Raw genomic sequence first — 14430 nt, 5'->3', positions numbered from 1 at the left:
TTAATGTAGAGGTACAAACATATTATGATATATATGATACAAATATATTTCTCAAGTACGACTCTGAACGGATAGAAACATCAGATAATATTACTTCGGTACTCAATTATCGGTTATTTTCCGAAAGAATCAATTGTATAACAACGATAAAACACAAATGTAGAGGCTTAAGAGTAAATAATTGAAACCCAAATTACCGTCTCATTGTTTCATAATATAGAGAGATTGGAATTGAATTAAAGGTATTTTTAAACATTGAGAGGCATTTATATAAATAATTATTGGAGTTAAAATGTCAAACAATAATTCTTTCAGAAACAAATTAATCTTAATTTAATTACTGCAGGAAATTGTTATTTACTGAGGATAATAAATACGCATTTTTCTATAGTTTTGAAGTCGACTAAATATTGACGTATATTTCAGGCAAATGATTAAAAAAACATGCATAAAAAAATCAAAGCACTTTAAAATAACAAATAAATTGACGGTGGAAAGAAAAAAATCTTTAACTATTTGTTAGCTAACATTGTATATTAATAATAATACACTCGTCTATTATTTAAGTATATTCCGGAGAATTTTTTTTGTTTTTTGTGTGTTATTACATTTTAGATTTCCGTGGAAGTGAACGTATATTCGTGTTATTGTTATTCAATATAAAACCATTTTGTTATTGTCTTAGTGATTTTTTTTTTTATAAGAAATGCGACTATATTAATTTGTACGAAGGTATTTGGAATTTTTCGAGTATTTGAGCTATAAAACAAATACGTTACAATAACTTTACGTACAAATGAATTCTCGATATCTGCACGTTTTTTGTCTAAAATGTATACAATACAATATATATTGTTATCTCTGTGTTTGCTGCTGCTGCAACGTTATAATAATATTCGGTTTGAATACGCAAAGCGAATATCGATTATGACACGATATTCAAAGGGTACCCACAACTCGTTTATATTACCGACATCTATAGACGTTGTGACCGATACCGAAACATTCTTATGGAGATTTTTCGAGGGGAACAATACGCGTATTGTTGTTTTATACACCATATTATTCACTGCGACCGATTTCATTGAAAGTGATATCCATATACACGTTGCATCTAAATCTCGAAACTTTTTGTTTATTGATTTTATAATACACACAAATAAATAATATATATTATATATACGTATATGGTATTGTGTAGTAAACGTAGGAAAGGGCCAAATGGCCGACAACCAGTGGGCTGACATGAAAATATATTTTTTACAACTGTAACATTCTCAACTATGTTCTTATATCAGTACTTCTAATCGACTATTAAAGCTAATAACCCCATAGAAGATGTAAAATATCGAAAATACAAAATTAAAGATGGGGAAAATTTTTAAAAGGATAACATGTAACATAAAATCATACATTTACAAACTATTTTAAATTGAATATATTAAATTATAATTTTTAATTATTTTAAATTTTAATACTTAATTTGTGTTTTCCGTTTTTTAAATAAATATTTTGTTCAGCATTCTAAAATTATATAGAAAGCAAGTATTTTAAGTTGATCGTATAGACTGCCTGCCTGATTGTTGTCGGCTCAATGATGTGATATCAATAGACGTTTAAGATATTATTGTGCCGCGACCATTATAAGTAGGGCCCTGCATTGTATGTGCTAAAAACATACGAAATGTTCATGCATTTCTACATTGATTATCATTAAAATATGCAAAAATATGCAAAAAAAAAAAATGCAATATTAATTACATTTATATTATTTATAAATGTATACAATTCATTAAATAATTAATATGGAACAAAAAAATGTATTTATGATTTATAATATTTTAATTGTTATTATTATATTTTATTATGATTTATAATATGTAATATCTAGTCGAAACAATTTAAGTGTAATTTTTATGTTGTGTTTAAGTGTATGTTGATGCTACTATATATACTATTAACTGTAAGTATAATTTCAGCAAAAATTAAAAAACAAATTTAGTAAACTGTTATGGTACTTTAAAGTTACATGAAGAGTTACAGTTGACTACTATAGATTTGGATAAATTTTTTAAATTAAAATACTTTATTCTGCTGAATTTAATCTCACATATTTTACAAAAAATAAATCCCCCGTCAGATACTAACATTTTTTTTTTAAAAGTTTGCGATATATTTACAAGTAAACGCTTGGCATTTTAATAAGAATTACGAATATAAACTATTGTGAGGAACGACTAGAAAATAGATATTATAGATAAATTAAAAGAAAAAAATAAGTGGGTAGAACCAACCAAATAGTAAAACAAACGAGTATGAAACACTTAGATATTTGATTATAATATACTGAAAAATCATAAAATACAGAAATGTAACAAAATCAAACTTTGAACTTTTTATATATTGACTAAATTTCAAAGTTGTGACTCATTTAGCTATTTTTTAGACTGTTAAAATAAAACTTACAAATACATATAAATTCGGTCCTTAGTTGTAAGCATTATTTGTATTATACTAAATTTGATGGGCGACGTAAAAAAACGCTACTCATTTATTACAAACAGTAAGTTATTTTGTATTATATTCTCTTAGTTGTATTGTTTTATCGTTTTCACTAGCCGAAATGCGCTGTATAACTGATTGGCGAATGATTGCTTTATTGATCACGTCCAATTCTTCGTTAATTGTTATTACGGCACTTCTTTAATTGGATTTCGATTTGCTTTCAACAGAGAAAAACTTTAATTTACAAAAGTGCTCTTCGCAAAAACTCGTCTTCACATTTGATTATTTTTGTGTTTCGATAGGTCCATTCAGACGTATCTAAATTACACAGGTACTCCATTTATCCGATTTATCGTTTGATAAAATGTCCTTTTGATACCAAAAATCTGCTTTCTTTTTTATACATAATTACGACCACATAATAAATATTTTGTAAGAGTACATTAAATAATAATATATCAGTTCGATCGTAACGTTCAACATAAACACGTCGTCAAAAAATAAATTTTAAAATATTGATAACGATTCGCCCAATACGCGCAGCACCTTAAAACTTCATCTGTCAAATTCATCTTTACCACCTAAGCAGCATCATAAAAAAATCGAAATTTTTCATTTCACCAAACAAGTCTTCACATCTCATCGTTCAACCTTTAGATCGTAATAGCTTCAACATGATTGTTCATCACTTAAATGAAACTGATGCCCGGTTTCATACATTTTCACTTCACTTCCAGGGTCACCATTAGAAATTTACATTCCTCTACCTAAAGTACCGATATCTCCTCTGTTCTGGAAGAATTTGGACATCTAGTAAAACACGTTTACAACACCAAAGGATAAATATAATCGTCTCCTCCCCCTATATTTTTGGAGATCTATTCGAATGATAATAATAAGGATATTCATAATACTGAGTCGTTCCAAAGTGGTAATTGAAAAACCTCATCAAAAGAGCCTGAGTATTTCGCAATGTTGTAGGTTCCAATATTTTGCGTGTGGCCACTGCGTCAAATGTGGTGTGGAACATCATACCAACGGGTGCACCGATGACCGGAATATTCAAGCCAAATGTGAACTTTGCTTCAAGGACCACACCCCCAACCATAAGGGCTGTTCAGGTTTCAGAGGAACTCAAAAAAAATGGAGTGCTTCAAGACACATCCAGCCAAAGTTTCTGAGTCTTCAACCCTCAATCCAGTACGATATCTTACGTGAAAGTCACTCGTGATCAGGATTTATCCTCAGATCGTATTTCTGTTACATTATCTAATGTCATTACTAACCTCAACTCTCAAATTGGTCCACTTATTACACGCCTCTCCTCATTTCACAATGCTCTAATCACTAAAATTACTATACCTCTATAATTCTTTCAGTACAATATTTTCCTCGTTATAACATTAAAAACCGTATCCAATGCTATAAGTAATACTCTTAATAATGTTTAAAATATACCTATATGTATCTGTATCTGTCTAATTATATTTAGGCTTTAGTGTCCCATATTACTGTATCATTATTATTATCTGTTTATTCCAATACTCTATCATTATTATGCTTACTATACGTATTGTAATATTTTTTCTTGTTGCTTACATGCAGATAATAGTTGATCCATAATAGTTGTTTACTGAAATCTAATGAAAAAAAAAATAAAAAAATAAAAAAAAAATATACTCTTTAAAGTTCTGTAATTAAATTTTAATTATTTATTTATAATTAGTATTCTCAATACAGCCATGTTTATATTATTATTTTATTCAATATTATCCGTTAAGAAATTTTATGTTAAATCATTTATTTGCATGGTAATGCATTTTGAGAGTTCCTGAATAAGATATGCTAATTGTTAATTGAAATCCAAATTTGAATAAATTATAATGTTACCGGTATATTAATTTTGTATTTAAACGTTTTCAATTACTGTTGTAAATAAACGATTATATATATCACGTTTATTATGATGGTGTGAACTTAATTTAATTATGCTTCGTATGTTTACACAATTAAAAGTAAATAAATTTTTCACACTAAAAAAACAAATGCATATAATACTGTATCTTAGTTGAAAGGAATACGGTTATAGCTTAAAAAAATTTACTTGAGTTTTATTTTTTACGACAAACACAAATCGATTTACATTTTTATCTTAATTTGTTTAACATTCTGGATTTTCGATAAATGTAAATCGATCTTGTCTTCTTTGTTACAGAACATACATTTATATTACATTTAATCACAAGACAAAGCAGTTCTTTATTATTTCTTTGAGTTTTATTATAGGTTTACATTTTTTTGTCATCGATAACAAAAAAATAATGAAATCAACTTGGGAACAATAAAAACAAAAAAGTATTCAATTATAGATCCATTTAATATAACATTGGCAAGGGAAATTCATTAAAGTCTTAAAGTTGAACTAAGTCTTTTTTTTATTTAATATGTATTATGGATTGGTCTGTGTCGTCGAAAGTATCCAACGACAAGCATTTGTTGTTGAAAAAAAATAACTAACTTTAATAATACTTTGATCACGATCCGTCGAGTTTTTCTCTAACCAATAACAGAAATTAACCGACCCCCTTAATGCGTAGAAAATTAAGTAAAACCCAATATTAAGTACCTTGGGTTATTTTACACTCAGAGTTCGTCGATTCAATTAATTGGTTATTGAGATCAAGTTAGCCGAGTGTTTGTTACCTATGTACCTACATTCCAACCGAATATTTTTCCACTGTACACTTAATGAAAATGTATGATTTATTGTTCACTCGATCCAATTCGATTGATGTATTTCGTCTCCGAATGAAGAACTGTCATTAGATTTTTCGTCTGATCACTCGGGTGTTTGAAATACCTTGATAACGCTATTCAATGCATTTTGTCGTGTAACAAAACGTACCGAAGTGCGATTAATTTTGACGAGTGCACGAGCGTATTGAAATGTTATTTACTTATGGGTATATTCTTGTGAACATTGAGCAAAGTGTTCCTCTCCCACGTTTGAACGGAGCCACGTCTTAAGGTGCCTGAAAGTAGAGAACGGATCGCATGTATAGTGTTTTGCAACAAGTTGTTAAAACCCAAATTAGCGATTAGCGGTACCGAAGCAAGTGTAATATTATATAGACGTACGGTTAACGGATTGACAATAATCGTGTTTAAGATAAATTATCTTCCCGTCGAAGGTCGAACACTCGAACGTTTCCGTAGATTTACTATTATACTTATATTTACTCGCCAACTGTATTATATAGTCCATTAATAAGTTTATAATCGTTTATAATCATATCCTTAGAAGTTGGATGGAAATTATGATTTCACGAACGAGTGGTGATGCAGTTTAAATGTATATTAACTTAATATGTTGTATAATGTATTCATTGCAAATATAATTGAAAAAAATTAATTAAAAACGCAATTTGAGCGTATTTTAATTTTTAAATATACATGAAAGACTTAATTTGATTTTTTTTTTTTTTTAGGGGGGGAGTGTGGCATGACCCTTATGACCCCCCTCCTTGGATCCGCGCATGGTCGTGTACGCCGCTCCGGGTTTCCACCGACTGCAACACGTACCCGTTGGCTGACTACGTCCTCACCACCGGAAATCGAAATCGATCGGGAGAAATCTACGCCCGGTACGCGTCCCCGCAAAACCCGAATGGCCCTTCACCGGACAGCGTTCGTCCATTTATCGCGGGGGCCATATTAGCAATGCACGTATAATGGCATTGGCGAACGCTTCCGAAACGAATTTTCCACCTGATCCGATGGCGTTTCAACGGGTCAATCGGCTAGTTTTCCAATCCGTTAATTATCCGCGCGCCCGTCAAACTGTCCGTTGCCCCGAACCGCGGGAGGGTTATTTCGTTCGTGTTGTTTAATTGATTTGCGAACAGAGGCGGCTCTAGGGTTTAATTCCGGAGGGGAGGGGGGGCATAAAAATCACACTTATTTTCCCTATCGGAAAACCACGACATAACGAACTGAAGTACTAGTGTACAACATGAAAATGAAAACGACTAACAAGAATTTATAATTAAACGATATCTAGTATACTAATATAATATAATGTTACAAACCTTAACAGTAAAAGCGTATCTTCTTTTTCTTCTTCTTCTTAGAGTTTAATCAGCCTTTAAGACCATCCCATCTTATAACCAGGGTTCTATCCTTCTTCATCCAGTGCTAGAGTTCTCCAATTGAAGTAAACTCCCATCTGTTCAACATCCTTATTTTATAACATCTTCCTACCGCATTCTTGGTCTTCCAAGGGCCTTTTACCTACAGGATTTTGTTCAATTACTGCATGCAGTAGTGGATTTTGACTTTTCCAAGCATTACCAGCTTTAATTTAATTACATTAAATTACATTCATCTGTTGCTCCCTCCCTAGAGCCCCCAATGTTTGCGAACACCTAGTAGTTATTTTTAGATCGACAATAATTTGGTTTTATTAAAATAATAAAAAAAATTTGTTTTATTTATTCAAGGGAGGAGCGATTATTATTATTATTATTTTTTTTTCGAGGACTCGTAAACCAAAAATTTTTGGGAACCGCTGTATTATAGTATTTATCAACATGATTGTAGAAATATTTTATACTTGCGATTTAATAATTGTAATGATTAAAAATTATTATTCGTGATATTTTCAGTTATATTTTTAGTTATGTGTGATTTTCATCAGTTCTTTCACCAACCTTTATATTAATATATACATAAAAAACAACTAAAAAATATTTAAAGTTGGTAAATGCTTAGATTAGCTGCCCATATTTGCCCATTATGGGATAAAGAACAATTGAATTCAGAATTTATTGTAATGAACCACCATCGAAATTGTTGTGTGCGCGCGTTCTGTGTTGCTGTATTACGTGTTATTTTTTTTTTTTATTTACTATGGATTTAAGACCTACTATGGGTCGTTTAAATATTCATGAAGAGATTTTCGGTAATGGCTTACAGTCTTCAATGCAAGATAAAAAAAAGTTGCTTACCCGTTTGTTTTAAATATGCTTGAATTTGACGAGAACAATATTGATATTAACAAATGAATTATTGATGTTAAAAAATGTTTGGACCAATTTTTTTTAACCGATAAATATTTCTATCCCTTATAATAATGTACATATATTACATACATGCATGTTACTGTGTACAGAGTGTAGGTACTTTTCTCTGAATCAATAAAAAGTTGTTGAGTTCTTTTAAAATTTGTTTAATACGAATAAAAATTGTTTTCAAATACGTTCAACTATTTTCAGTCACTGTCTAGAGAGTTTTTAATCCCGTATTGAGTTTTGATCATCTTTTTTTTAACTTTAAACCACTGCGTCCCGGTCGGTGTTTCGGGTGTATTGATTTCACGCGTCCTCCGCCGCGATCGGAACCCGCGGGTTCGTAAATTGTTTCGATTTCGAACCCCATTCCCGTTCTCCCGTAAGCGCGATACGTTTTAATCCGGACGCGCTGCGTGTTTTCCGGAGAGTTGGAAAAAAAAAAAAAAACCACGGCGTTAGCGGTGCAACATTTTGTTCGTGCATCGCGCACGGGAAGAGTACAATAACCGATCGACGTTTGCACTCACGACGCGGTGCAGTGGACATTCGACTGACGAACGTTCCGATCGGTCCCTCGTGCGTTGTTGCACCGGCGAATAGCGTTCGACCGTTCGCTACCGGTATCTTATGGGTCGCGATAATCAAGACGATCATCCAACGATAACAGGATATCGCGACCGATTGCCGGCGGCTATTGATTTTCGAGATGACATTAAACGATTTCGCGTACGAACATTTCGTACAAATCACGGCACCGATCGAAACCACCCTAAACGACTTGGCCGGTTGTTGCGAACTCAGGACTCTTTGCTAAGCCTCGTTTTATTGTTTGATAAAAGTTCTATGACGATTATTTCACACACATATATATGTACACATTATATTACGCCGGCCGAAGCAACGATTGTTGGACGTAGTAAAAAGGACACTTGACGGATCTGAGACCGGAGCGGAACGGAGACTTAAGTCGTGCGCGTAACACAGGGAAGTGTGGAAGGACATGGATTGACTGCAAAGAGCCTATAAGCACAGCAAAAGCAAAAAAAAAAAAAAAATAAAAAATTATTAATATTATATTACGTTGTAAAACGGATTTCTTTTGAAAGTACGGCGGATTTTTTTTTTTTTTTCCGGCAACACTTTTTCAGAGTGTAAACACGCAAATATTTGTATCGGATCGGACGGTACCTTATACAATTTTTTTATTCTCGTACATTCATATGTAACATCCAATCGTTAACTTATTGTTGTCTGTCGTAAGAGAATACAAAATGTCAAAAGCGAATGGTGGTGATCATTGAATGTATATTAATTTTTAAAATTAGCGATTCGACAGAAGCCAGATTAACTATATTCGACTGCTTCGTGGATTTATACATTCGCTGTTATGTGGTATTTTTTTTTTTTTTTAGTCCGATATTACGTAACCTAGACCAACGAACACGGGTTACGACCGATACCGGAAATCGTACGGAAATGGTGTGGACACGATTATTAACCAGGGCGAGATTGGTTTCTTTCTGCGATTCGAATCCGCGCCGTGATGTTCTCTTCGACCGGTAGATGTGACGATTATCATCGTAGCTAATAATAATCGGTGCGAAATCCCGCTGCAGACAAACGAACCGTCGTTCGCGATCATCGTGGAGCGTGAAACGTACACGTTCGTTATTCATGACCGGGCGGTCACGCGACTCCGTTTCAACATTATTCCAACACGCCCACTGCTCCCGTACAAGCTCACTTCGTTTGCCCTGGATCCACTTTAACGGTTTACGTGACGAACGATAGTAATTTATCCGGGCCCGTCTCCAACATTCATGCTTATCTCCGGAAAGCGCGTTGGTCAAGTTCGGTTGAGACGTAACAGATACTTCGACGACGTTTGTGTATTTCGCATATTATAGAAATACGAACCGAGGTTGACATCAACGGCCGCGAAACTTCCCTTGTACGGTACGGTTCGGCGAGCGATAGTTCACGGTCGAGATTTCGGAGCCCGGCAACGGTCGATGAGAGGGCTCATCCCTTTCAATTCGACGCTAAAAGCTCATCAACAGCCGTTTTCCGCGCGCGTCCCAAAAATAAAATGTACCGCCGCACGGGGCACGGGTTTAATATTTAACGTTTACCATTTATTCCCGTCGGTCGGTGCCGGCGGATTATATTATGCTGCGCGCGATATATCCACCGGGTGGACGTACGCACACCGACGGCATGTATATACATATATAATGCATCCGATGATGTATTCCCGTGCGCAGGTGTGGAAAATCACATAAACACCCGCGGCCGCGTTCCGCGCGTGAACCGTTCTCGGTTGTACGTTGTTTACGATCGAAATCGTACGTACGATCTTGCGGCGGGTCCGCGAGCGGAAAGCGATCGGGACGCGAACGTTTTTCAATTAATACACCGTTCGGGGCTGTGCACCGTCACCCTTTTTCGGCGGTCGAATGCTGTAGCATTAAAAACATCCGTACGATTAGTTTTCCCCGTCAACCGTTCCGACTGTTCCAACAACGGTAATGTTTTTTTTTTTTTTTTTTCGTTGTTGTATTTATCGAATAAATCAATAGTTTTCGAGATGACTTCGTTGGTTAAAACCAAACGGTTTATTGTTTCCTGATCGATAAACGTCATTCGGTGGTATCATATGTTTGTGCACGCGCCCGCGCGCGTGTGTGTAGGAAGGTACAGTTTGCGTTTCTTCGAAAATATCCGTTGTGTAAACGTTCTGAAAATCGTCAGAAACGTTTGGCATTCGCTAAAAAACATAGTTCACTATAGTTTGTAGAATACGTACGTTGATAAATTTATACATTTACTTAAAAATTAAAAAATTCCTTAAAAACGTAATTATATTTATTTATTTTTTTTTTTTTTATCATTGTTTCCACGTATAATATTATTATTACAACGATTTTAATCAAATATTTCCTACAACGTTATTGTTTGGTTAGCAGCGCGATATATTTAATACATAATTACATTCAGCGTTTTGTTTTTTATTTTTTATTTGTATACCTACTGTCACTTTTGTGTATAATACTCACTCTGTACTTTTTCCTTATGTATTTAATGTGATTCTTACGATGTATCTGTGATCGTAATTGGGCTCAGCCCGTATATACTCTAAATCAAAATAAAATAATACTGTGATCCCGCCAGGTGAGATTAAAGTTCATCGAGAAACGGGTCATTTCTGAAAATTTTAAAAGGAAAATTCGTTTTTTGTGCACACGCGGTTTGGACAGTGACTCTCTAATGATGCCAATTAGCGTTCTCAACAACAAACGTGTTAAATATACATATTATAATTAGTACCTTAATTATTATATGAAAATATGGAACTTGGTTTTGCGTGTGCCAACAGTTTTTGTGTAAACTTCATCTATTGACCCGAAAACAAGAAATCGGTTAATTCCTTGGTCCACTGCACGTGTTTGAAAATAAATTAAAACTTTTCTCTTACGTTCAGGTTCAACCATAACCAAATTATGTGGCTAGGGCAAACTACAAAAGAAAAAAAAAAAATTAAAAACAGTGTGTACATTTTCGTGGTAGTATATATTATATTTGTTAATAATTGTTCCGATATAAATAAATTATAACATTTTTGATCCATAGGCCAGCATGCATCTATTCACAAGTTCATTCTATTCGTATATTGACCGTCGAATTTTCGAAATCGATAGTTTTTAACTCCGAACAAACTTATAAGAAATATATTTGTTCCACAACGGGATTTATTTCTATATTTTATGATGGCAAGTTTTAAAATTTTACTTTACATTTTTCTGTACCGTAAAAAATATTTGGTAAATATTAATTTAAAAAAAATCATTAGAATAATAATATTGTTATAACGCACTTTTAGGTCTTATTCATTTAGACGTTCTAACAGTTTTCGAAAAAAACGCATAGTTTATTTTTATTTACTAAACAAAAAACATTTTTATTGATATTAGTTTTTAGTAATTATAATAGTAATTTTTATTCAACGTGATAACCGTACATTAATACATTTTCTCCATCATTCTAATACATCCTTCAAAAATATAAAATCGACGGTTGTACAATTCAACTTCTTAATAATATGCTTTATTCAGTGATCGATAAGATGGATGGATGAAACCTCGTAATTTCGACACTCAGTCATATTGTATGTGGACAGAGACACAGAGTATCCGTTCAAATAGGGTCATGCACGTCTTGCTTTATATCAAGAATTTTTTTTTTTTTCATATCATGCATTTGTAAAGAATACTGTTTTCTTTGAATTTAATTTTAATTTTGTGGTACAAAAATTGATGATGATGAGAATAATAATAATAATAATAATAGTAATAGTTTAAGCATTTTCTTTTTTTGAAAAGAGTCTTTCATTATTTTAAATTCTTGTAATGGTCGACTGAAAACCTAGAGAACAATGACCTGTCAAGTTGTGAAAAGAATTCACTGAATAAAACAAATATCCCTTAGTAATCTTTACGCTTGTTTATTATTCGTCGTAAATCGTTAAACGTTTAAATGTTAAATTCAGATCGTTGATTTCTGTTAAGTTAACTATCACGAGTATTTCAGAACAGCGATAAATTTACACAAATATATCAATAACGCTCTATTATATTCATTGCATGTAATAGATAGATACATGTTTTGTATTTATGCAAACGAAATGAAAAAATGAATACACTTTATCGTATAAATATTTAATAAATTCATTTTATTTGTATAAAAAAAAAAAAAAACTCACTGAAAAAGCAAAGTTAAATTGAATATAACTTTGATATTTATATCAGATATATTCATATATGTTTTTACCTTAATTAAAAACCGTTGAGTAAATGACATATGTAGACTTGTGGTAAATAATATTTGTGTGTACGTTACGTTCAGTTGTAAAAATTTATTAAAATTACTAAAAGATAATTTATAACCCTTTTTGTTCACAGATCACCTAATAAATAAAATAAAAAAATATAGTGTTTGTCATAAGAAAACTGTTAATGTAATATGGTTATAACTTTTTTGTGTTTTATAAAAATCATGCTTTTCTGCATTTACGTCGCAATTTACTTGTAATTTTTCTACTATTTCGCCTAACCAAGTATTCACATAAAACATTAAAATTGGGTTATATATAATTAATCTGCCCTTCTATCAATTATTGATTTATATCATGCACTCCGTTTACCGACCAAGTATTGTACAAATTATATTTGGGATATTATTACCATTTAATTACTCAAACTTTTTAATGCTTAATGCATAGAAAATATATAAAACAGATATTGAGCAATTATTTAAATTTACAAAAAATACTTGTGAAAACTATTTTTTATTATATAAAGATTAAAATTTCGTCAAATTATTCAAACACTTCAATATTTAATTAAAATACAACAGCTTAAGTGTCACTAATGGGTGGCTCTTTTAATCACTTCTTCCACGTCTGTTGTTTTGTTTGTTGTTTTTTTATTTTTATTTTTACATTGCACGCGTATACGTATTACGCCGATAAATCTTACAGATTGCATATTATCTTAATAAAATTAAAAAATAATGTAAAAAAAAACTTGTTTTAAGTTATTATTTTCCGAAACTATTATCGCAATAAACTCAATAATTTAACAATCAATATCCAAGTAGTATTTCGCATCGGATCCGTTCATGGTGTACTAATTTATTAGTCATCAGCAAGGTATAACGAAATTATATAACCTGTAATTTCGTATAGTAACTACTTTTTTTACGATTTCAAAGTTTTCATATAAAAACATAAAGAAGATAGTTGAACGTATACATCGCTAGAACATTAGCAGTTCCATACAATGCGAAAATGTTTTCTTGCATAAAACGTTGTTTATATTTTATGATATTTTTCGAAAAGTAAAACGATTATTATTAACGTTCATCCTGAACCTCCCACGAAAAAAAACTAGACCCCGTCCCATCCCGGTGTATTTTGTATACAACGCGTTTCCAGTGCACCAATAATATATATTTTCCGTATCGGGTGTTTCACATGTCCCGAATCGTTGGCCGGACATGAGTTGTATATGGTGTGTTAGCGCTGCATCGGAATCGATTTGGGACGACTGCGTTTTTGAGTCTAAATGTTTTGGCGTTGCATTGAACAGGAGCTATTCGAAACGACAGTTAAACAATAGACGGCCAATTGTAATCGATTTCATTAGTTTCGAGGTTTTATTATTTGCTTTTCACCGCGATACGAGCATTTACGGTTTTGGCGCATAAAATATTCAAAAAACATTCACCACCACTTCCAAACCCTAATCATCATCTCCACCACCACCACCACCACCACCACCACTACTTCTACCATCATCGCTACCACATGATCACCGACGATACTCCTTTGCTAAACGGATTACCAAACACACTTTACACAGAACTACGCGAATGTACAAAATATAAACCTTTTCAATTCATTTCCCGACCACACAATACACTTGAGAGTTTAATTGGGTCTTTTATTTTCCTATACACTTCGGAAAGGTCACCATCAGCTTTTATTAGCTATGTGTGTACATGGCGTTTGCAATTTATATAAATATATGTGTATATATGTTATTATGTACGTTTAACAAAACATGTCATTGTGTCCGCGAAACCCGCAGATTCCATTATTTGAACGCGGTTTAGTTTTTAACATAACTTGTATGTATTGATGTAGCGTATCGTAATTACGTTAACCATTCGATTGCGTTTTTGATTCGGGAGGAGCCGCGGTTTTGCACTTTACACTGTTTTATTTCTTATTCGTAAACTGGCCTATCCGTACAATCCGCTGCTGTTGCAGTCGTTGTACGTTGTACCACGAGTTTTT

The sequence above is a fragment of the Sipha flava genome, unplaced genomic scaffold, assembly GCF_003268045.1.
Source record: "Sipha flava isolate LNK unplaced genomic scaffold, YSA_version1 2_pilon_pilon, whole genome shotgun sequence".
NCBI classification, from domain to species: domain Eukaryota; kingdom Metazoa; phylum Arthropoda; class Insecta; order Hemiptera; family Aphididae; genus Sipha; species Sipha flava.
Note: the sequence above shows the minus strand (reverse complement) of the source record.